At 38.8% G+C, this 26,228-nt stretch overlaps 1 protein-coding gene across 41 annotated transcripts in view; it reads right to left on the reverse strand.

The window, feature by feature from the left end:
* The window catches only part of TENM4 (teneurin transmembrane protein 4), a 1,535,912-nt gene that overhangs the window by 799,743 nt on the left and 709,941 nt on the right, over positions 1–26,228 (reverse strand). For 2 of the 41 annotated variants that reach the window (XM_072936876.1, XM_072936871.1), the window contains exon 1: positions 1,246–9,177. The exons of 37 other annotated variants lie outside the window; for them this stretch is intronic. The gene's annotated coding sequence lies outside the window, so the exon portion shown is untranslated. Of the gene's footprint in view, positions 1–1,245; positions 9,178–26,116; positions 26,201–26,228 lie in introns of those variants that run through there. 2 more of the 41 variants (XM_072936872.1, XM_072936879.1) reach the window with 2 other exon arrangements.

Below are 26,228 nucleotides of genomic sequence, written 5' to 3' on the forward strand. Positions count from 1 at the left end.
TGGCGGCTCGGGTAAAAGTCTGCTTAAATTCCAACACTGCATTAGCAATCTGGGACAATTTTCCTTGTACGTTCACATCTCAAGTGTATTTTAGATGGTCTGAAAAAGCAACCCCTGCTGTCAAGTATTTAATCTTTGCTGCTGTCCAATATTTTTATTCCAAACACACATTTTTAAGTGCAGATAGGGCTAAGTGACCAGCAAATCTGATTACTGCCAGTGCATAATGCCTGACATCCTCTGTGCACTTGGTTCTTGACTCAACACAGTGGGGGTTAATGGGAGCTGTGAGGCTAATGCCCCGTGCAGCAGGCTGAAAGCACGGCTCGGAAAATTAACATGGTAGGCTTTCCATCTTCATGAGGCTGCTTTGCTGGCTATGACACTGATAGGTGCTGTGTAATATCAAGAAAGATCAGACCATGGCACAGCCAGAAATCCTGTCACGCCAACGCAGATGTTCTTAAGGACCAAAGAGGTTTGGAAGATGTCTCCTATCTCAGGAAATAAATTGAATATTATTTTAAAAATTCCACTAACTAAAAAAGAGGTGGTAGAAAATTACCACAACAAAGGAATATTTTTTAGTCATCACAAAGAGGATGGCTGTGGAGGGAAAACAATAAATACAGTGGGAGTTATATTTATTCTCTGGGCTTTCCACATGTCCTACTAGTAATCTTAAGGACAGCCACATTGCTTTCTTCTTACCCTACTGCAGGATCCAGTGAAATTATTAATTGTTCAGGGAAGGGGTGATGCCTTGTTATATGTCTGGTACAATGGCCAATGAACATATGCTGGTATTTTTGACAACTCCACTGTGAGAGTTGTTGTAAGAATGTCTCCGTGTGAATATAGTGCTTGCCTTGTGTGGGAGGTCAGGGTAGATAATTTTAATAGGCCCTTCTGAACATGAAATATATTATCAAACAAAACCACAGTGATACAGGCAGCAATTATTTTCATAATGAGAACTAGTAATTGTGTGGACAGCACTGAGTCAAAATAAAGGAGATCTGTAGACTAATAACAGACGTCTGTAACACCAAGAGGAACAAATACTCCTGTAAACAGAATCGATATTGTCACTACTTCACATTCATGCAACATTTTGCAGAGTTGTTATTTCATTTTGGGAAAGGAGCATGAACAGAACAGAGATTCAGTGGTTTCCCAGCATGCAAAGATGCAGTGGATAAAGCTCCTGGGTCTCCTCTGCCAGCCAGTCTTCTCCCCTCTCACCTCTTGCACACAGCACTGGTGAGGTGTCCCTCTCCTGACCTGCACTGCTCCTGTTCTCTCAATCCTGGGTGACACCCTGGGGACCTCTGACGGCAATCTTCCCTCCAGCATCATTGCAGACTGCCAGAAAGTCCCTCCAGCTCCTGCTGGCCCCATTTCAGGTGTGGTGCTGTTATCAGGGCAGGTTGGAAAGAGCGAATATTAAATCAGTCACGCGATGACCTTTACCTGCAGCTGCACAAGGATGTGTCTCTGAACACATCCTTTTGACAAACCATCTCTCAGAACTTATCAACACAGGTACACATTTGGGGTTGTGAGAGTATCATTGTGCATGTCTGCATGTGCAGATATAAGAGAACAACCCAAAAATACATTTTTATTATCCTAATTGTTTCCTTGTTCTTTCTTCACTAGCCTTAATGGAATTTACACTGATTTCTTTTGTTCATAAAGCTTTCTACTTCTGATTTTGGATTATTGGGTTTTGTCTTATATCAGTATACATGTGCATCCTCACTGAGTAACTTTGCTCTTACCCTGAGTGGCTACTGGAGACCCGTTTGTAGATACTATGTGAAGTGCCTATAAGGCCAGGAGCCGAGTTCTGAGCTGATGTAAATAAGGAGCTGTACCAATTTTCACCAGCAGATTATTTGCTATGACACTAAATTTCTCCTTTCTCCTGTCCCTGATACAGGATGCTCTGTCTGCCGCATGCAATAACAGTAAAATTCTGGTAAGATTAAAGGCCCCTTCTAAACCTTTTGCAATCAGATTTTCTAATTGGGCCATGGGACTCAAAAAACAGTGTGGTTCTACCTGAACTACTAATTATCTGGCACTCAAATCCCAAATTAGACCTTATGCAGAGGATTGGAGTCTTAGGGGGACGTGATTATCTCCTGCCATTTTAAGGAAACAGACCCTTTCGTACACTGTATGTATAAAAATGGGAAGAAGATGACAGGAGCAATTTTGGTTCCTTGCTATTAACATTCATGACACCCATGCTATCTGGAAAAAAAAAAAAAAAAAGAAAAGAAAAAAGAATTATGCTACAATAGGGATGTTTTGGCAGTCTCAGAACTACTGCACTTATAAAGGGCTATTAATAGATTAAGATCGTGTCTACTGTACTCCCAACAGTTACCTAAGGATCTTGAAGTGTACTCGTAATAATAGCAATGCTCAGTACTTACAGAGTTTTACATCTCCAAAGTACTGTACAAACATTAACTAATTGATCATCAGCTCCACAGTGATCTGTCAACATTAATCAGAAACACATTTTGAAAGAAGGCCAATCCTGTTTTTTTAAGTGTTCAGTCTGCAGGCTGAGTGCCTTCATAGCAAAAAAATTCAGCATTACAAGAAACATCTGTCATGGATGTCCCATTTTCTCATTTTGACCTCATGGGAAGAAATATTACAAGGCAGAACACTTCCTTGGGAGAGGTTTTTGTATTGCATATGAAGGCATTATTTGCATTTTTTAAAATATATGTATTTGGATTAATCTGTAGTAAAGAGGGCACTGATAAAAATTTATATAGTGTGTTTTCTTGTAATTCTTGTTTTGTAGATGAATGTTCTCCAGCCATATCCCTAGGAAATTGGATTGTACAAAGAGAACAAATTCCTTCACTGGTCTTTTTACACCTGCAAAGCTGGTTTCCTTTGATTATAAAAATGAAGTAGACCTAAAAATAGGAAATATAGTTTTCTTTATTTTATTTTATTTTATTTTTGATGGATCACCATGTCATTTAAATGAGATAACAAAGGGAGACAAATTTCAGTTTGACTTGTGCATTTTATAACATTTAAGAGGTTGCAGAGGTATGTCTTCAGCACAAGACCAAGCTGTTGCATCAGTCTCCTCATACCAAAACTGACATAAAGGACTGTCACAGAAATAATTTCCACTTGGTGAACTAATTTATATGTCCTAAATAACAAAGGAAACAAATTATTATATGTTAAAACTTAACTGATAATAACGAACTTACTAACTACCTGCAGTACACATAGACAAGATGACACTGTCCTCCTGCATCCCAAGATCCACTAAAAGAATACTATTAATAAACAGAAGGCCAAGCTCTCCAGCAGGTTTTATTTGCTTATATGTCCTTAAGCAAACTTAAAAAATTTGCATGTATGTGTCTATAGATATATGTGTGCATGTTTGTGTTTATATATCTTATTTGATAATATAGTATTTTTCTGAATGACCTCATCTCTCTCACCTGGAAATGCAATGATATAGAATGTTGTTTTCTTGTATAGAGGTCTTTTTTTGTTTTGTTTTGGTGGGTTTTTGTTTTGTTTTGTTTTTGGTTTTGATTTTTTTTTCCTGAACACTATCTTGCCACACTTTTCTGTTCATTTCAATATGGGAGTTTCTGTCATTTGAAATGCTCCAAATATATTAATGAACTCCAGCTGTATTCTAGTGCAGGGTAGAGTATAAGAAAAGAATAAAATTATTTAAGGTTTCTCATGAATTTAGATAGTGGATGCCTGATTGTTGTAATCTTATTATAATTATGCTTTTAGGGAGGGTTTTCACACGTAGTTTATTAAATTTTAAAAAATTCCAATAGTGAAAAACAAAGCAAAATCTCATCCCTTGGTATAGTATAAAAATCTACATGATTCATAGAAAGATTGGAAACTTTAGTTATATCCAATGAAATTTAAAAAATAAGAACTTCTGAGTGGTAACCTAAAAGATTTAATAAGTATAAACATGTTATAAGAATTTTCTTCTGGTTTTGCTGCCTTTTTGTTATGCAATTGCTGTTGTATAACTCTCTTGTTGGATTCCTTTTCCCCTTGTTAAACTTCCTTCTCCCTTGCTTTCTTCATTAAACTTTCCTTCCTTGTGTGTAGTTTTTTCTCACCTAGACCATGTGTGTATCAGGATGATACTGATGATACCCAGTTTTTACTGGGTGTAATGTGGACACAGCACCCATGTAGGTGCAGAGGAACACTACAGCTCAGTGTTAGCAGGTCAGAGAAAGCACAGGCTTTTTTGCTCATCCTTAAATTGTGGTGCATGCTACAAACACCGTGTAAGGCTGAATCGCTGTCCTTCTCTTTTATTAACTTGCACTCTTAATCCAGAGCCCAGGGAAGCTGGAAGACATCCTCAGTTTCTGCATGTTCCTAACACAGCTTGTCCCTCACAGTATTGCAGGAAGAATTTCTGCCATTTCCACTGGCTAGGGTAACAGTAGGATTTTTAACTTGTTCCCTATCACAGGAGCACATTTAGTGATTTGTGGGTTTGTCTTTTTAAATTTCTCACTATCACCTCCTGACCGTGAACTACTCTTTTGCTAAAGGGCCACTGATGCACTCCCTCAGTTCTACAAAATGTAAATGAAAGAGGCAGAAACAGAAGAGCAGGCAGATCTTCAAGAAGCCTTTAGACAACTTTCCCAGGCACATGGTGTGACTCTTGGGGCTGTCCTGTGCAGGGCCGGGAGTTGAATTTCAGTGGTCCTTGTGGACCGCTTCCAGCCTGGCATATGGTAAGATTCTATGATTTCACAGAGTTCTGCCGCTAAAATAAGGGATAACAGCAAGAGCAGAGGCGTGTCTCTCAAAGCATGGTTGGCACAAATGTGAATTGCAGAGTTTCCACTGGTAAAATCTCTTCAGGTGGTTAGAAGAAATAACATGCCAGTAAAGCAGCTGCTGATAGGTGTGCAGACTGTCTGTGTGGGCTGACAGAACCAAACAGAGGCTCATTCCCCACTCACACAACACTAGTAGTATGAATGGGTTCTCTAGTTGAACAAAAATATCTGCCTTTCTTAACTGCTGTTTATTTTTCCTAATTTGTTACGACTCTGCTAATGAAAGGATCTTGTTTCAGTCATTGCTAGTGCTACTCCCAGGCTTCTAGCCCAGAGTGGCTCTTTCCTTCCTCCTCAACCTTTCAGTTTCCTCCTTTGTTCTTCAGTTTCAGTGTGTCCTCTTGAATCCTCTTGTTTCCCTTCAATAACTCCAGGTTTTCCTTCACACACTTCTCAGACCTAATCCCTCCCAACCAATTTTGTTCTTCCAGTTAATTTTATTCCCTCCTGCTAGTTATTTGGCCTCAGTTTCCTCATCAACCTTGGACCTACAATGATGTTATACCTTTCTCCTAAATCCTGCACCTTGTGATGCACACACAGTACCCAGCCCACTTGCTTCCTTTACCTCTCTCAATCTATATTCTCAGTCTTCCATTTCCAGGGCCACTACTCTTATTAATTTAATTCTCTAGGTTGTCCTATTTCCAACCTGGTTTTGATTCAAATAAATATCTCTTCCTACCAGCTTGACTGTGAGTAGAGAGAGGAAAAACATATTTCAATTGTTGCAGGGCCTGGATCATACCACGCTAAGAAAAGACTGACATGCCTTTAAAGGACTACCTGGTTTACACCTCAAGGGATGTGGAAATTCAGGGTGCTCTTGTGCTGTGTTATGGGCACAATGAAAAATCCCTCAGGCTGGCTTTAGAATGGAAAGCAGTACGATAACATCAAAAAGGTGATGGTTGAGGGTTGCTACCTTCAGTCTCAGCATGATCCCTATATAATTACTCTTTCCAGCACTTTTTTCTGCCCATCTAACTCTGAACTTGCTTAGGTTTCCCCAACACATTACTGAATCACCCTGATCATATTTGCCCTCCATTCTGTGGAAGCTTCATGGCTCTTCAAAGAATCACATAACTTTCAAATCACTTGTTTTAAGTTACATGTAACTTTCAAGAATATGTTTTGATTGTTTCTTGGCATGCATTTGCAGACTGGTGTCACAAAGAATGAAAGGGTACCCAAAGCCAGTAGGAATTATTAGACATCTCATGAAGGTCTGTTCTGCTCACTGTGTTTCCAAATAATCAGTGATTTTCAGATAAGCTTCCAAGAACTGAGACTCTCCTGTGGAGCATATCCAAACCTCCAAGGACTGCAAAAATCCAGCAGACAGTGAAATTCCTGGCAGTTATGAGAATCCTAGCTTCAAGTAATACAATGCAATTTTTTTTCTAATCACAGATGAAGTCTGAGAGTGAAAATGAAATGAGAAGCTCTCTGTTAGAGGTTGAGTCTGGCTGTAAGTCTTAAACACCTTTGGAGAAGGTATTTTTTATTTAAAAAATGTGTTTTGCCAGTCTACTGGGAGACATCTATGTATCACAAATTCTGTTGAGTCTATGAGCTCTCTATATTTCTACTTTTGTGCTATCTTTTAGAGTATTTGTTAGAAGAAATCACATCAAGCATGCAGGTTAAAGGGAAAATGAATACAGATCCTCTGAAGCCCAGGTCAGACCTCTCTCCATTAAGACAAACTCTCCACATGCTGCCAGTTAAAAGTGGGTATTTTTTTGCTTGATGTCATGTCAAAATACAGGTTCAATCAATGAAGCAGAACCAAAGCTTTAAGGTTTTAGCTTTGAAATTTCTCAGCACTGATACATGAAATAGATACTATGAAATTATTTTGTTTACAGTTCTATACCATGAGATAAAAATAGATTAGTGAATTTTCACAGAGAAAATGAAGTCTCTTTCCTCTTTGTTTTGACTGAGTGTTGAATGCAGCAGAAGCACCTTTTTATTTAGTGTAGTATCATGATTGGCTACACTCCCATTCTGCAATTAAAAAAACCCAAACCCATCAACACCCAAAACCCCTTACAGAAACAAGGCTTTCTGCCAGACAGACCTTTTTTGTGTGGATAACAGAGCAAATTAGACATAAGCTTGCAATGGCAGCACAAAATAGCTGGGTAATTTTAGAAAAGTTTACCTTCAATCTTTAAAGGAGCAGCATTGTGATGCTGAAAATTGTCACACATAAATTGCTATTTCATCTCTAGAGCAAACACAGACAGAGATGAAAATGTATTTTAAATAGGGTGAATTTAAGGTGCTATAAAGGATGTTTTATCATGGTTTTCATTGTAGAAAATGCAGAGGAGGAAGCATGAGATGTCCCTGGCAGTGCAGAAGCCCCGTATGGTTTATGCCCTGTTATGCGGGGTGACCTGTATGTAAGACTTGGAGTCGAGAATTGCAACCTGGCTTTTGTTCTGATATTCTTGAGGCTCTAGGCAGGGAAGAAATTTAATTTCTTGCCTTAAGTATTGTTATTTTTAGAATGTGCATGAAAATGTTTTCCTGTGTTAGAGGGCAGATTTGAGGGTTAAGACTAAAAACTGAGAAGCTGAGACTGCTGATACGGAAACAGGAAATACCACTATCCTGCCTTGAGCATCCAATTCCTCTCCTTGTGTGATGGAAAATTACTTTTGATTAATTCAAAGTTCATATCTCAACACAGGTTGTCCTTTGAACCATGCAATCCTAGCAAACACTGAGATTTGAAGGCACTGTTCATAGAAATAAAGAATCATAGAATCTTTTGAGCCAGAAGGGACACTAAAGACCTCTTGTTACAATCCCCCTGACTTGGGCAGGGGCATCATCCACTAGACCAGCTTTTTCAGGGCTCCATCCAGCCTGGCCTTTCACTTTCCAGGGATGGGGCAGCTGCAGCTGCAGCTGAACACTCAAAGAAGCTTCTGTTCCAGTGCCTCACCACCCTCCCAATGAAGAATTTCTTCCTAATTCTGAATCTAAACCAGCTCTCTTTCAGGTTAAAGCCATTCCCCCTTGTTCTATCACTACATACCCCTGACAAAAGTCCCTTCCCAGCTCTTTTATAATCCCTTTTAGGTACTGGAAGGGATTCTAAAGTCTTCCCGGAGCTTTCTCTTCTCCAGGCTCAACAAACTCAACTCTCTCAGCCTGTCTCCACATGAGAGGTGCTTCAGATCTCTGACCATCATTGTGGCTCTCCTCTAGGATTCCACAGGCCCATATCCTTCTTGTGCTGAGGTCTCCAGAGTTGGATGCAGTACTGCAGGTGGGGTCCCCCAAGAACAGCAGGGAGGTGCAGAATCACCTCCCTTGATCCTGCTGGTCACTCTGGTTTTGCTGGTTGGCTTTCTGGGTTGCAAGTGCACATTGCTGAGCCATGTCCATAGCTAGACTCATAATGACCAGGAGGAGCACTCTCAAACCTCTCAGATCCCACCAGGATCTTTTTCAGGAAACTCAACCACATGCTCCATTTATGGTATGTGTTTGAAGCACACAGCACTGATGAACACCAGCTCTGCTGATCTTACAGCCTCTGCTGAGTTCAACACAAACCCACTGTGGCTTCTTGTAAAATGTTTGCTGTGTTTCATCTGTTGTAGTTACAAAATAAATCAAATATCTGCTCTTGGATGCTTTCCCTCTCTATCCCAAGCTGCTCTTTCAACTCACTGTCCCTCAAGGATCCTATTTCAGTGTTAATATTTTATGCATTTAACCATTATAAATAAAGAATATAAACATGGAACATAAATGCATTCCTGAAGGAAAAAATAGCACTACAAACCTCCTATGTTGCTCTGAATTTGACAAATTATTTCTCAAGAGAATAAAAGGTGTACCTAAGGAAATGTCTGCCAGTCAAAAGTTTAAATGAAAAACAGAGAAAGAAAACATGCAATGTTTTAAAGTTCTAACTAACTTTGAACAAAAGATACCTTGGGGAAGAGAAAGTAAGACTGGTATGTGTCCACTAAAAGATTCACATGTAACCTTTGATTTCTTTTGTTCAGAAGACTTTGAGATGATAGGAAGACGATGTTAAAATGGGATTACATCATCACACATGCAGGGACTGGGGGAGAAATCAGTCACTGGATTCACTTGTCTCATTTTTTGTACAAGATGTTTCAAATATTCTGAAACTAGTAAATGTAGTGCATTAAAAAAAATCTCAAAATTGTAACCACTGATATATTTGAAGACTTTATTCTGGATGTAAGAGGCTCTCCAGAAAGCGTTAAATTTTTTGGCAGAGAGATTCTGCAAATATATATATATATAAAGGAGGATTAAAAAAAAAAGCTGCAGAGATTATGCAGAACACTTTATGTACTTAGATGGGAGGAAGGGAGTACAGAGAACCAGCGAAGAAAGGTCTATGCAGACTCTTCTCTTCATTCTCTTTGACCTAAGCAAAGGTCCGGACAATCTGGGGGAAAACATCCACTTCTTTGGAAGAATGACAGAGCCAGACTTTTTGTCCAGGTCTAGTGCCAGAGTGAGATATTAGTCACAGAAACATCAAATCACTGAAGTTGGAAAAGACCTCCAAGATCATAAAGTCCAATGTCATCTGATGCTTCACTGGGCCTATTGAATTTGTTACCTCCATCATTTCACAGATGCTGAAGTGTAATCTTTGTCCCTTCAAGAAGATGAGCAGCCAGTAATGGCAACCAAGCCCATATTCCAGAGTATGTCATAATCTCTAACTTGCCATAGACTGTTTTTTTGCAAGGGAAGAAAAAAAATCCTTATATTTTATGAACTATGAATTCCTAGGACTCAGTAACTAATACTAAAGCTGGATGGAGACCTTTGTTTTACATTATAAATTGGTACAAATGATGCTATTTACAGCACTCTGGAAGGTTTCAACATGAGGCCTACAAAAGCCACTAGCTATTAATAAAATCTCTGTTCCCAAGTGCATTTTGCAGTTTTTCTCCCAGAGAGAAGTACTTTGCACTTTTTGAACTTCCAGGCTGATGGGCTGAGCACACAATTGGTACGGGTTTTTTAAAGCAGATAATCCAGTATATGGCTGAGAAAATGACAAACCAGATGCAAAGTGGATGGTCTCCCTTGGGGCTTGGAGAAGTGGAGAAACAACAAAATCTACAGGACATTTCTAGTGAATCAGACCCTTGTTCTCCTCCACAAAGGAGGAGGGGAAAAATACATGGTGACACATAAAACATGTGGCGACAAATTGATGGCAACTTCTACAAAATGGGAATATGAACTACGTGGCATGTAGATAAAAGAGAATGCATCTGCAAAACATGTGAGGAAAATTGTGAATATAATTCTAGCAATTATGATTATAGTGTTGTATACGCTACTGCACTTAATTACAATTTTCCATTCTTTTCATGCTATGGAAATGGACTAAATGTATCTCAAAAGGACAAGCAATCTGTGGCATGAATAGGAACCTCTTTATCGTAATACAATGAGGCCCACATTTAACAAACATGGCAGCATCTCTGTGAGAATTTTGATTACAAAATGAACATTGTGATAAAAATTAGCAGCCTTTATTTTTTCATCTGAGAAGATGAATAGGATTATTAGGATTATTAAGATGATTTGTGTTGTTTTGTTACTTTTAAAAAAGTAGTTTCCTTTAGGTGTTACATTAAAATTATGATCTTGCCTTTATTAAAAATATTAAAATATTATTTTATTGCATAGGGAAGAGGTCTGCTTTGAAAAAAATCTCTTCTTTTATGTGCTTAACATTTTCCTACTTTTTCTCTATTGAATGAGAAGATGTGAAAGTTTCACAGTACACACATACTCAAAAGTTAAAACATGGTCATAATAATTCATCTTAAAATGTGAACCAGAACAGTTCGCCTGTGTAGATCTGTGAAATATTTAGCAAATAATTAATTCTGTTTAGGAACACTGGTCTAGAACAGAGGCCTCAGAGAACTGAATTAATATGAAGGGAGTTTTCTGGTATACATTTAAAAGTGTACACTCCAGCTTTAGGTGTTGGTTTCAGGTGGTTTTCAGAAGTTCTACTGAATTAAATGAGCCAGGGTGGATTTACAGGATCTGGAGAACTAAGTCATCATACCTCTTGAGAGGGGAAGTTGTGTGAAAGAATGGTGTGGTACAACATAAGGTTTTTAGTGGCCCAAATACAGGGCAAAGGTATCCTTGGGTATAGTAAAATTCTGAGTTTCACAATTCTCTGTAAACATGCACTGATAAATCGTAACAGTTACATACATCCTGTATGATGGAGTATACATACTGAAAGGTTCATACATTTTATAGGATTTTTTTTTTGTGAGTGTTTAAGTGTTCAGCGAGTTGGATAACTTTCCTCTAAAAAACTCAGAAATTCTGGTTGCATGTTCACAAATGAAGACTTTATTGCATGGGGATGCTGTGACTGGCTATACTTGCCATTCTCAGACCTATTACCCAGGAACACACAGGAGAGAAAAGAAATCAACCCAGAGAAAAGCATATAAACCTACTTATTATGACATCTATATGGTTGCCATTATTATTTCCTTCCTGTATGGAAAGGCTTTTGAAGGTTGAAGGGAGAGTTATTTACTATCAAGTGAACATTTTTCAGGATTCATTGTGAAACCACACACTTGCCTCCTACAAAAAGGAGTTTAAATTAATTGGACTTAATTGAGCTCTGTAGAAGTCTTAAGGGCCATGGATTACTGGGATCACACACTCCAAAGTGTGTGTAAAGCATGTAAGAGCAACAAAACCAGGAAGGAAGAGACAGCGTCCCAGTTCTGCTGAAGCATGTGAGGCTTGTGAGCACCCACACCTAGTGATCTACATTTGAACACTGCTGATCAGCAGTGCCTCCCCAGCAAAAACTTTGTGTAGGCTGTGTCTGAGTTGGTAAAAACTGAGTTGGATTTATTTCTTAAACATTTCTCATTATCAATTCAGATTCCAGATTGCCTGTAGAGTTCAGGTAGAATTCTCTAGTTTTCCATCATCTGCTATAATTCCTGCAGTAATTGATGTAAGATAGAACATAAACAGCACTTCTCCTCCCAGTTGAATTCAATCTAATTTAAATGATTGCAAATGTCCAATATTTACACTGGAGAATTAATTATTATTTGGAATTCCCACAATTGTTCTGAATTTTCCAGCATTTCCTGTGGAGTTGTGTTTTTTGTGTTTTATTACATTTGTATTATGTATAGGTTTGTTCCATGTACCCCCGGTTCTGTAACGGTTTCTCCCCGAGTTTTCCCGCCTTTCCCCCGCGTGTCCGTTATCCCCAAAAGTGCTAAGTCATCCCCCTGTTTCCCCCAGATGCCTGTCCGTCACTCGGTGTCCCTTCCCATCCACCTAGAATCTTCCACCCAGAACGCCGGGTGATAGGTAGAGGACCTGGGACCCTTCCCCTGTCTATCCTTCATTGGATGTACCCCCATATCACACCACCCTCGAACCACTCTGCGGTTTTACCCCATTGGCTGTTCGGTTTTCCCCCACTCCGTATTTATTTCGTTTGCGCGGTTCGTTTCGCGCTTTCTTCTGGCTGGCTCCAGCGCGTTCCGCCCCGCCCGCGCCTTTCCGGCAAATGCCGGCGCGGCACGCCTGGTCCCCTTCGAGTTATTGTATTCCCCGTTGGATTACAATAAATGCAATTCGCCCCCAGAGAAAGACTCTCCTCATAATTCGCCGTGGGGTCGCTGGCTGCTCTCTGGAACTCCGATAGCGCTTCCCAAAGCCCGCGAGGGTCCAGCGGGAAGCACTAGAAACCTGCCCGCACCTCTCCCCAGAAGAGCTAGCCAGGGCTGAGGAAGGGCGTCGGGGAGAGGAGCGCCGGCAATTTCCTTTGCCTGTTTTTCAACCAGTCTGTATTGCTGCATCCTGTACAAAAGCTGACATTGCTACTTGAGGTAATTTAGAAAGAGCATTTCTTTCACCCCCTACTGCCTGTCAAAGGGGCTTTGTCTAGACTTAGAAACACCAGCTAACTGAGATTGATTCATCCCACTCTGGACAAGTACAGCTCTCAATCTCAAATTTGATCTCTGCCCATCTGTATTATCTTTGATTCATCATAACTCTTTCTCTATAACCAAGATGTCCATGTTTTAGTACTAAATATCAGGACTCCAGAACCTACCACACCTTTATCACTGTTTGATTAAGCTTCTGTTTTACCAAAAGTCTACAAAGGACTTTTTATTGCTTTTTAAGGCTTTTTATTTTTACACATTTTAATATTTTTCTTCAGGATGAGAAAATTCTTCCTCTGCATTGTTTAGTCCTTGACAATAAGCAGAAGATGATGCCTTTCTTTTTTTTTTTCTTTTTTTAATGGATAGCCATATCTAGGAAAAAGCTGACTCCTAAAAAGTTACTTTGAACACGTATAATCAGATAAGAATAATTTAATTAAAGTCCATAAAAAAACCTAATATTTATTATTAGCTTGTGTGCTTCCTAATTGTTTTATAGGCTTTTATTTTTTATGGCAAGATTCCAATCATTACAAATACATGGAACTTAATACATATACAAGCAAAGAAATGCATTTGCAACTTTTTTTAAAGAGGAAATTGTCAAAAATGTCAGAGCATAATCTTTCACAACAGAGAAAAAATAACTTTGCTTTTAATGATGTGGTTCTTCTCTTCCTTGTTAATATATTATAAAATACATTACCAATTTTGGAGGGCAAAAGGGGAAAGGGGACTGCACTTAGAAAGTGTAGGACTGTGTAATGTCAGTAATGCCAAGAGATTAAAAAATTAAATCAATATATCAGTGTTCACCCAATGCATTGTCTTTTCCAATTTTTCTTGTGAAGACCAGAAATAGATTCTGACCTCAGCCAGGTCTTCATGCTGTAAATACTATCCTTATTTGAAAGAGAACTAATTTAACTTTTTTTAATGAATAGCAGTTTATAAATTTGGAGTCCTGAATGCAAACATTTTTCTGAAGTCTCTCTGGGACTACTCTGTGCACTTAATTAGGTAGTATCCTTATGTCTGAATTAATGAGTTAAAAATGTAGAACCCTTACAGATACAGTAATGTCAACTAAAAAGGAATCAGCTCAGAGAATATGAAATGTTAATTCTATTAGTTCTGATTTATGGGGAGCTCCTGATATCTTGATATCATCTGCTGTAGTCATGCATGGATTTTAAGAGGTGAGGAATGTCAGAAAGAAACATTTCTTGCTGTTTTCTGGTTAGCAATTAAACACAAGTGTAACAGACACAAATATAGCTTAAACAGCTTTAAATTTAAATTTTTAGTCCGAAAGTCAAAAACACAGGCAACGGGAAAATAATGATACTACAGTTTCCTGGGGAATTCAGCCAAAGGGGAATCAATTTTATTGTAAAGCTTTTAATCCATCTCTACCTGAGTGCCAGATGGTCAAACCAAAGAATCAACACATTAGGCAGATGGACTTGGTATCTGATTCCCAATTACTAGAGTTGCTTCATGTGGAAGGTTACTTCTACTGATCAGAGAAAATTATTTGTGCCCAGATGGTGGCAAAAATTGCTCACTCTTTCAGTATTAAAGGTTCCCAATTATCTTTCAAAGTTAGGCAGTATCATTAAAGATTTCATCCAAGGCTCACGGACGGTATCTATTGAGGTTGGTGGGTTTGGATCTAACCTTAAAAGTGGGTGATAAAAACTTAGTGACAAGGAGTTGTTAAGGTATGTAAGCCAGGTGATTACGCTCTGCTCTATGCTGAGCAAGAAAAAAGCCACTGCATATAACACAAGAAACCACGGGATGCAGCAAATTACTCTGTGAGACTCTGGCCAAAGCTTGCAGGGATGGATGGATTCCATGGGTCCTTAAGGAGGAGTCTGATCAGACACAGCCAAAACCCACACATAAATAGACAAGGGGGCTTAGGAGCTTTTGGGGAGCAGATCCTTGTCAGGGCACACACAGTGCAGACACAGCAGCAGCTGTAAGACTGGTTAGGGCTGAGATTACATGAGCAACTATAGCAGAAATACAGTATTTGAGTTCAGATTTGAAAAAAACTGAAGCCAATACGGAGAAACAAGTGGGTGCAGGTTGTTTATTTATGGAGATACAAAATCAGTGAAAGAACCAGCATGCTAAAATAACAAAGCAGTGGAATATGAAGTGGGAATAATTTTGAAGCCTGACCAGCTGGAGAGGAAAGCACAGGACAGGGCTATCAATACTACTGAAGCCCATGTGACATTACACTGCTTCTGTTTCTGCAGGTGTTGTTAAGGTTCCCTGTTTGTACTCGTCTGTTCACATACAAGTGTGTGCATGGAATTACACATTCATCCCTGCTCATGGATGGACCCCAAAATGGAAAAAAACAGCAGCCTTATATCCAGCAGTCTAGGAAAGAAGAAATCCTCAGGTCTCAAGGACTAGCAGGTGTCTTTTCCTTTCAACAAAAAGTGTCAAAAGTATTTAAAATAATCCTAGCAGATATTATAGGACAATAGACTTGAAAACAATAGAACTCTATGAAAAGCAATAAAGCTCCATTAAACCTTGTTCAGACTGCTACAGACAACCCTGCATTAGTTACCAGCTGTACATAGCTATTTAGTCAAAGTCTCTATTTCAGTGACAATTCACCATCAAAGGGATAAATGGAAGCATTGTTTGATGGATTCAACAAGTTGGCTCTGTAGATATCTGCACATCCAGAGGTTAGAAGCAGGCATTGTTCTGACTGGAACTCATGCCTTCCCAAAGCTAACACACTTGAACTGGGTTCCAAATTCCCTCCCCCTGGATCTCATGTGCTCATGACATTTGCATTAACTTGCAGCCTAGAGATGAGAGATTGTTAATCTTAATACCCAGATATAAAGAAATAAATGAATAAATATTATATATACATAAAATGTATATGCATATATGTAAACTCACTATGTATTCTTTTTGGGACAAACCAAAATGCACACTTTCTTACCAAGTAATCTGTATTTCATTTGAAAATAACATTTAGGCTAGTAAAAAACTTTTGATTTAACTGAAACTTGTACTATCCATTTTAGCATTTTTCCTCCATTTCAAATGCTGTCACTATTTTGAAATGATTAATTTCCGAAACAGAATTCTAGCTGGGAGACAAAGAAACTGGAATTATAGCAAACATCAGTCTTTGGAATTTTTAAAAGTCTTTCTTTTCAGGTTTTTAACTGGTTATTCATAGAATAAAATCAGAGAACCATATAGGTTGGAAAAGACCTCTAAGAACATTGAGTCAATTGAACATTATCAATTCCCTCAAATGTTGAATCTTGTGAATAATCTAAATACCTCACAAATTATCACTCTCCACTCCCAAATCTCTCTCTAACCTCAAAAAACCTATTCCCTGTACCACCAGTTTATCTGCCATTATCTGCTGAGGAACAAGAATGGAAACTTCAATGGAGTGCAGGTCATCTGACATTAGGCAGATGCACAATACACTGCACATCATGTTTTGGGTGTCTTTATAAATAGCAAGGAAATTGTACTCCCCAGCCCAACTGCTAAACTTGGTCCAGTTGTAATTAAATACAGCCTTCTGTTTTTAAAACAGATTGGGTTTCCAAACTACACTGGCTTCATGGACTGATATGTCTGTTCAATGACCAAGGTTAGACAGGCAGGAACTTCTGTTCCTCCTTATCCTAAGGGACTGCTTTAATTTCATACAAATATGACCTTTGAAAGAAAAGGATAAATAAAGCTTTTTGCCAGAAAAGCCTGGTGAAAGCCATTTCCCCTGTGTAAATAAAGGGAAAAAACCAAGATATTTAGTTCTTTTGAGGAAGAGTTTGCATCTGTTTCAGGTGCATCTGCCAGGAGAGATAATTTTAAATGCAAGCACTTTGCAACTTTGACAGTGATATTAGCTATAAAATGCTGTAACACAAACAGTACAATTGCTTGGAAAATCTGAAGGGAAATTGCAATGATCAAGAATGGAAGAAAAGTTATATTTTATTGCAAATATGTATTTTCTGTGGCTAAATATCCTCTTGAAATTCTTAGCTCAGTACCCAATGCCCATTTGTTTGTATTAAAAATGAGGTAATAAAGAATTTAAATAGTAATGATAACATTATTCTTCTTTAAATCTAAACTCCTTCATTAGAAATATGAAGACTTTTCTTACACAGATTGGCTGTCTGGGCAGGCACTGAGGGTACAGGGCAATGCTAGAGCTGCATGATAGGGATGGCGTTGCTTTGCAGATTTACTGCACTGCGGGATAAGCAGAGAGAGCAGAAATGCAAACGGGCTGTGTAGGTGAGCAGGTGAGATGTGACATTGACCAGACACTTTAAAGATAGTTTACAAAAAGAGACAGGATTGGTATGACCTTCTCCTGACTCTCATGTTATTTATTCTGTAATGACGGGTTAATGATTCTCTATAGCAACCACCCCAGATTGGCTCAGGAATATCCGTGGCTCCCAAGAGACTCACTTGAAACAGCCCCTCTCTTTATGTAATCATTCATCTTATCTCAGAGCAGTGTAAGACTATAAGGTCGGCTATAGAATAAATATGATAGGAACTTTATTACTTATATCTTAATTCCTAAGAAAACCTGACTTCTTGTGGTACAGAAGAAGCAGTGCCGGGGAGATAAAAAAGACCAAGATCTGACAAGCAATGGATGGGAGGCAGAGAGAAGAAAAGGTGTGTGGCAAATGGAGATATTTATAGTGGCTTTATGGCCTCCTGCTTCAGGGGGTAATTTTCTCTTCAGGTCTGGAAAGTGTCTTTGATGAGTCCCAGAGTCAGTCAGTACTTGAAACTGAGCCTGTCAACACCTTCTTCTTAAACAGAGGGCCCCAAAAACCCCAAAGGGGCTTGACAAATCTAGACCTAACTTTTATAAGAATATCAAGGTGATAATCAAACTGTGTAAAATAGAGAAGCCACATAACTTGTTCAGTAAAATTCAAAGTAATTTGAAACAAAACCCCACTCTGTTGATCTGTTCCATAGGGAGGCCCCTTTATTCCCAATTTACCTCTACAAGATCTGGGTTAAGAGCCTTCTTGTTCTCTTCATCTTTCTGCCCCTGACTCTGTGCCTGCCCCAGTGGCTCCCAGTGCATGCAGAAGCCCAGTTCTCTCCTAGTTTGCCCCATCCAGCTCTGCTGCTCTTCTAGAAGAAATAACTTTCCACCAGCCTGCAGCATCCTCATCTCCTGCTTCTCAACCACATTCAGTGGAAGGACATAACAGGCATTGAACACCGATTCCAGGATCCTCCGCACCTCTTCTTGGGCTGCAGTGAATTCCCAGCAGGGTTCTGGGCAAAGGTTGCCTCACACCCATCGTATGGATGCTTTCCACATGAAAGACAAGACACAAGGAAGCCTGACCCCCATAGAGGAAGGGCTGGAGTCCAGCTGGGATGTGCTGCACAGCTGACTTATCACCCAAGACCTATATGCAGCTAACCCAATCCTGCCCTATTCTCCAGGATTAAGTAATATGAATACAGCACTTCCTTTCCCTGTATTTGGTCATTAGGCCTACCCAACTGATTACAGTTGAACAGGAAGAGTTTCGGTCTCTGGATTTTATTTTCTTGGTAATTTCCATGTTTGTTTTCTGTGCATTTTGAAAAATTGTTGTTGTGGCACATGCCCAGAGGTGTGACCATCCCTATGTATTTTAATTCTCAGTTTGTAAAGCAGGAAGAACTTCTCCAACTGTATCCTTTACCTCCATACTTAGAATAGGCAAGTGATTTTTAGAGAAGAAGCTGTATATATAAACCCCAATTTATTTTGGAAGGCATTCATTAAAAATGAAAGTGCTGTGGAAGTATTAAGTGCAAATAATTTACAAGACCACATGCACATAAAATGAAAAAAAAGATTAGAAATCTTTCTTAATGTGTCTTATATTGTCTCATGTACTGGAACAAAAGGAAAATTTCTAAATTTTAATTTTCTGGACTAAGGTATTTGGCAGTACTGACTCTCTTACACCAAGAAATCTCTTACCACAGGAGCAAAGTCTATTAGCATTGAATCGGGAGAGACAGTTTGGTTGCTGGTCCAAATTTGAATACTATTAAGATAATTCTAAAAGATTTTCACACTTTCCCATTAAAAAAACAAAAAACATATATATATATATATATAATGGGCATATTTAAACCATTCTGTGCTTTGAATATGCCCCAGCAAGAAGAAATTGCTAAATTAGTTTTTATTAGGGTAGATTTTCCATCCTTTACAGGCCACAAAATGTCAATTAATGTACTTCTTATGGTCATCCATATGTTTCTTGGGATAAATATGATCCAAATACAGCCCACTGCATATGGGGGGGGAGAAAGCTGACTTTATTTTCCTCATGTCTATCTGACGTCCAAAGCATGTGATAATACTTCTGCAATATTGCAGGTACTGTAATACTTATAAGGACAGAATTCTTTGATTTTTACTTTTTCTCTTAAAGGAACCACTGAAGATGCTCTGAAAGCATATATTTCTGTGGACACAGCATATAAATAATTGCATGAAAAATCTCAGAATTATTGTATATGAGCAAATCAGCCATAAGACAAGAGCAAAATTAAGAGTGAATTTTATATGACAAGCAAAGTAGGACTGCAAGGGGCTTCTATGGTGGTACAAGATCCTTATCATATTTTCTTTTTTTAATTTCAAGCCTTTCCTCAAAGGAAAAGGTACCAGCAATAACACACAGTTTAATGTCCCATGGAGGAACTCTATAAGAATAATTAGAAATACATAATTTCTTTCCATATTCATGGGGTGTGCTCCAAGCTCTGAAACAGCTTGGAGGTAGACAGAGAGGCTGTAGCAGCTCAGGCTTCATGGCTTGTATATAAATATTGAGATTATCACCTCTTAGAGTTTCTTCTCCCCACCCAGTGTGAATTTATGCTTCTCATCCTTCAGTTCATAAATTTTATTGTTGATAAGGATGCTGTTACAGCACTGGATTGGAAAGAATTCAATTGCCTAAATACTGAAGTGGTGCTTTAGACATGCCGGGTTATCCAAAACATTCCCTTGGAGTGGATAGATATGACTGAGCAACTTGTGGAACAGCAATTCAAAACCAAATGGGATATGCCAGGGAATCTTCTCTAATACTAGACAACTTAGTTTAAGAAACAGAAGCCTATCCTGTGGGACATGGGTGAGAAAGATGCAAAATGATTTATCAGACATGCCTCAAATGCTGCATCACTTTTGGCCAGCTGCAAAACTCTCTTTAGCACCAGAAGTAACTTAACACAGTTTTTTGGAATGTATTTGATACCAAAAAGATATAAGATTTATTTCTCCTTTTACTGTCAATAATGACATATGGAAAGTAAAGGCTGAAATATATATTCTTTATGGAAGGGGACACTGTCTGCTAGTAGGTGAGCCAGTATATTTAAGAATTAATTTTTCTTCTGAAGGGCATCAAGAATGACAATATTACCAAACAAAATGCTGCAGGCAATACCAACAGTAAAGTTCTATAAAATTGATATTTAGTTTCACTAAAGTTTACTCAAAACTTAGAGTGAAGACTCTTTGAAAGAAAGAGTGCTGGAGCACTTCATTTATTCTTGAGTTTGTGCATTTCAGACAAAGTTCCTGTATTTCTTTCAATTAAATGGATTCATTTTCGTCGCTCCCCCTTTTCTTCATCCTTTCAATATGTCCTAGGAATGCGTCTCAATAAGTTAAAAAAAAAATTCCCCCCAAGCAAATATTTTCTTAGAAACATGATAAAGAATAAAGCAGGGAGACAGCAGTGCTTCATTGATATTAAAACCCAAATCTATGAAAATTGATTAAATGGCTGATTAGAACTTTTCTGAAATTGGTGGCAACTATGCAGTTTGCCTGGTATATATTAAGACACCCACACCATGTGATGACAACAAGCACAACAATAGGCCATTAACTAATTGATTGATTGCTGGTAGCTGCATTAAAGATTTTGCTGTTGTTATTAAAGAGGATTTTTATAAAATTGTCCTCTATGAATATATAAATCCAAGTAAAATTAAATGTTTTTTGCAGAAAACTCATCTTCATTTTGCAACTTGATTAATTATAGTTTGGTAATGGGCCAACATAGAGGAGCAACTTTTCAATTTTTTTGATACACAGAATGTCCAAATAATCAATATTATATCAGAATTTCAGCAGAGGTGAAGTTGACCTGTATATGCACAGAAATTCCATTTATATAATTATAGAATGGTTTGGGTTGGAATTGACCTTAAGGATCCTCTAGCTCTAACCACCTTGCCATGGACATGGACACCCTCCACTAGATCCGGCTCCTCAGTGTCCTATCCAACGTGGCCTTGAACACTTCCAGGGATTAATGTGACATACTTATTTTCTCTAGACAACCTATTCCAGTGCCTCACCACCTTCACAGTGAAGAATTTCTTCCTAGCATCTAATCTAAACCCACCCTCTTTCAGTTTGAAGCCATTCCCCGTGTCCTGATTATTATATGCCCTTATAACATACGACATGCTTGTTATGTCAGACATGGGATTTTTCCACTTTTCCCAGGTGCAAAATATGATCCTTTGTAATCTTTAATCTATAGATATAGCCTATAATAATTGTAATCTATAATCTATAGATATAATCTATAGATTTAACACATACTATTTTTAGAGACTTACGTCTGTACCTCACACGGGCTATGTAGCCAACAGTGCAAAGTGGAACCACAAGCTACTGCATCATATTTTAATTATGGGCAGAACAGTGGCATGTGTGGGTTAGCAAGTAATGTCATCAGTGATGTGGAGGTAGATTTGATACAGAATGATTAAGAATTAAATAATAATGGCAAATGATTTCATTTTAGCCTTACAGCTTAACAGCTGTAAGGCTAAAATTAACAGCTTGCCTGCACTAAGCAAAGTTTGAATAGGTGACCCTGAAGCATGAGACTTATATCTGTCCTAAATCCATCCTGATCAGAAATTGAGGACATTTCCTTGCTCAAATTTTTGTTCCTATTGCAGAATTGCTAAATGCCCATCTGTAACTTTTCCACAGTATAAACTCACCTAATTACTACTGAATAAGAAATCACTACCCTTGGAGGTTAATGAGATGTTTTACACACACAATTGCAGGGTGTTCAGTTCTATAGGAAGATAGAAAGCATTGTAAAAAAAAATATAAAATTGCACTTCAGTTATAGTTAACAATTTGTTTTGGGTGTTTGAAGATGAAAGGATGAGACTGCTGTTATCTGTAGCTGTCTATGCTGTGTCTCTCACCTTAGCTGGTCACTGATGATCATTTTTTTCTCACTGGAGGAAGATATTTCTTTGCTGTGATTCATCTGACCTTTTTTGGATGTGTGTGATGAGTTCAATTGCATTCTTGTAGTGTCCAAGTTCTCTGAAATGAGCCCGGTGTCACTAGGCAGATGCATACACCTGCACTCTTGAGTGTCTACCTCAAATGTCAATTCCTCCCTCTACAATACCTTAATTTGCTGGCCCTGTTCCTTAATACACTTAGGAGGTCCTGAGTATCCCAACTGATCTAAGATGACTCTAATAGCAGCTAGATTTGTCTGCTGATAAAGAGGACCAGGTCTTCTCTTATTTCCTTTTCATCATCCTTTGTTGTCACATTCGCATGCTTATTTTTTCCCCTCTATTTTATTTCCCCAGTGTTTTCAGAGGTGAGAATGGCCCTTCTGCTGTTCTCAGCTGACATTTAGTAAATAATTTGCTGAATTTTATGAAACTTCACTTTCCTAGGAGTAAAGTTCTGGATTCAAAGTGGGAAGATGTGGGTGTGCATCCTTTGAGCTTTCCTTCGCCTGATGGGTATTTCAGCACTATGGAAGGAGATGTGTCCTTTCCACTTGGTTCTGCAGTAAACACATCAGAAACAAAAGAAAAAGCAGAAGCTTGGAGGCAACATTGCTTGAATACTGAAATGTATCTAGGTAGAGATCTTAGAATGGTCCTGAGATGTCCTCTAAATGGTCAGAGCTATTGACTTAAGTGGTTCCAGGAATGTCAGAGATAGTAAAATGACTGTAGAAAGATTGAGTTTTGTCTTCTAAGGAATTTTATTCTGATTTATTAATTATGTGGCTTAAGAATGAACATATTTTCTTTTAAATTGAAAGTCTCTTACTATATAATTATTTAACAAAAGAAACTAAACAAACAAACAAAACCCACTTTATTTTAATGGGTAACAACGTCAAATTAGAAAATTTTTGTTGAGAACTGGATTTTTTCTGTATTTAGATTTTTTCATTCCAAAATAGCATTTTGGAATTTTTCTCTTTACATAAAGACTGGAATTTTCAATGGAAACATCTCTGACTACGTCTATTCTTAATATTTTGGAGTATGGCTTTTGATGGGTCCAAAGAGATCTGTCACTTCTAAAATGCTTGGGCCTCTTGTCTACAGCAAAAATCATGAAAACTTCTCCAAATTACATAACTATATGAATGTAAAGTGATGTAAGTAAGCTAATTCATATAGGCATTGATTTCCTAATAATATGTATTCACATTGCTTCATTAAACCATTAAAAATTAATTTGGAATTAATTTCCTGCAATCTCCCATGCAAACAAATCTTACAGAAAGAGGTGATTACTTCTCTTTGGATTGGCATGTAACTAATCTATCTGCCTAGATATTTAGCATGCAGTCATTCATGACAGATTAAAACTCTTAAGAGGGTACATGGGCAAAAACAGTGAAATTATCAGTTTTTCCTGCCTATGCTCTGTACAAAAATACTATCCGAGTGCTTGCCACATTCCAGTAATGTGAAAGGGCTTCAGTATATATATATACTTTATATATATATATATTCAGTAATGTATAGGGTTTAGCCTTACTATAGGCTAAGCCCTATAGTGAAGTAGCATGGCCATGGGACACCGCTGCCCATGCTCTAAGATGCAAAGCCTGTAAAGTGTGAGTGTTCAAGAAATGACAGGATGTGGCACTCAGTGCTGTGATTTAGTTGACATGGTGGTGTTTGGACAAAGGTTGGACTCGATGACCTTGGAGGACTTTTCCAAACTTAATGATCCCATGATTCTAAAGGTCATTTAGAGGAACTGGCACAGGGTTTGTCCTACACTGAGTTTAGGGTGAGGATGGTGAGGCTCTGGCACAGATGGCCCAGAGAAGCTGTTGATGCCCCATCTCTGGAAGTGTTCAAGGCCAGGCTGGATGGGGCTTTGAGCAACCTGGTCTAGTGGAAAGTGTCCCTGACCGTGGTGGGGGCTGGAACAAGATGATAGTCCCTTCCAACACAAACCATTCTAAGATTCCACAATTCTATGAACTAAGTAATGGAAAACCCCTGGACCTGCTATTTCTCTTTTTTCCTGTGACCATTTCTTTGCCCAACAGGAGGTGACAGTGGAAACAGCATTGCTTCCTGTTGCACCTGAGAAAGTATAATTATAATTTTCATTTCCTTTTGCCTCCCAGAAGAAATATGTCCCAAAGGAAGGCAGGGTATCATTGTCCTCTTCCTCTGGAAAGTTGTGCCTCACAAACTGTGCCAACAACCCAGCATTTTTAAATGCCAACAGTATTTTGACTCCTCATCTTGTGTTCTCTGAATGGAAGATGATTGCATTGTGCACAGATCCTTTTACGGTGACTTTTTTTTTTTTTTTTTTCTGATAGGAGAGGCAGTCTTAGGTGCTTCTGAGGATATACAGCAAACACCAGCTTCCTAATCCTGTGTCATAGTTTTTCAGGCAAAAATTACAATTTTGTCATAATAGGTAATTTAGTTTCCTCATTGCCAAGAGGAATGAATGCAACAATAGATTGCTTTTCCAGGATTGCCTCTGCAAAGGTTTCTGTAAGTACTGATTTGCAGCAGCCCTGAGCAGAAAAAGGTACAGCATCATCAGAAACATCTGTTGATTTTGGACCTTTGTGGTTTTGGTACCAGCAACTGGAGCAAGTGCAAGTGCATATGGCAGTGTGCCAACACCAGTAAATATAAAGTCAGGCTAACTGGTGAGTAGGGTCATAAACTGATGGGGTGTATGTGTAACTGGGGGTGTGACAGCTGAGTGTGATGAGACCTGGGGCAGTTTGTCCAGAGAAGCTGTGGGTTCCTCATTCCTGCAGGTGTTCAAGGCTGGGTTGGATGAGCCTTCGAGCAACTTGGTCCAGTGGAACATATCCCTTGACCAAGGGAGGCCTTGCCATGGGGTTTGGAACTAGATGAAGGTTTCTTCCAACCCAAGCCATTCTTTGATTCCATGATTCTATAATTCCATGACATAGCAACTGGAGGGACTGAGGGTACAGGCCAAATGCTGAAGAGACTGTAGTGTTTGGGAATTGACCACATAAATGGTGTGTGTGTGTGTGTGTGTGTGTCTCTAGAAGGGGCAAGTAGGAAACTGGTGATCCAGTGTCAGCTACTGGGCAGACTGAGTACCCTAACTGAATGGATACATGTTGTATTTATCTATACATAAATATTTTTTTCCTGCTAGTGGGCTTTCCACCTGCCAGAGAACAGAATGAGGCCTGTTTGTGTTCATGTAAACACTGAATTTGCCAGAATGTGCTGTTTCACATGACTAGGCATATGCTTATAGGGGGCACGTGCCCAGACTTGCTCCTGATTTGACCTGGGGACATAGGGGTCTAGCTCCTCACCTTAGCTGGGCTATCAATTTCAGCAACCGCTGAAACTTGCACTTAAATTTGGATGAAACTACCCATCCAGAGTGTACATTCCAGATGCTTCTGTCTTGTGTTGGATAGGTGATTCTCAAAGGCAGAATGAGTCTCTTGTACTTCAACGACTTTGACTGGAGCAATGATGAATAATTCCAAAGATGCCTCTACCTCCTATTAGTTGTGTGCTCACAAGCAGCAGAGCAGAGAAGGAATGTTGAACATTTTTCAAGCTTTCAGAAACTGGCTTGAATACTATATCCTGTTCTCCTTGGCTTGCTATCCTTTTGCAGCATATCTGAATTATTTTTTACCCTTCATTGATTCTGATGGGTCCAAATTCTTGGACTGTTTTTTTCATATATCCTCCAAAGGACCTTTCTCATTCTGGATTGGCTCAGATCTACAGCTCAGTGTCCTATCTCCTTCAGTCTACTCCCAGACATGTAAAAGACATTATTGGAACCCCTACCAGACAGCCTCTTTGTCTGACAGGGGCCTTCCAAAATCTTCTACAAAGCTGGAATTTCTTACAGATCCTTTACCATTGAGCCTGCTGAAAAAGAAAAAAAACTCAAGAAATT

This window comes from Taeniopygia guttata, chromosome 1 (assembly GCF_048771995.1).
Source record: "Taeniopygia guttata chromosome 1, bTaeGut7.mat, whole genome shotgun sequence".
In the NCBI taxonomy this organism is placed as follows: Eukaryota; Metazoa; Chordata; class Aves; order Passeriformes; family Estrildidae; genus Taeniopygia; species Taeniopygia guttata.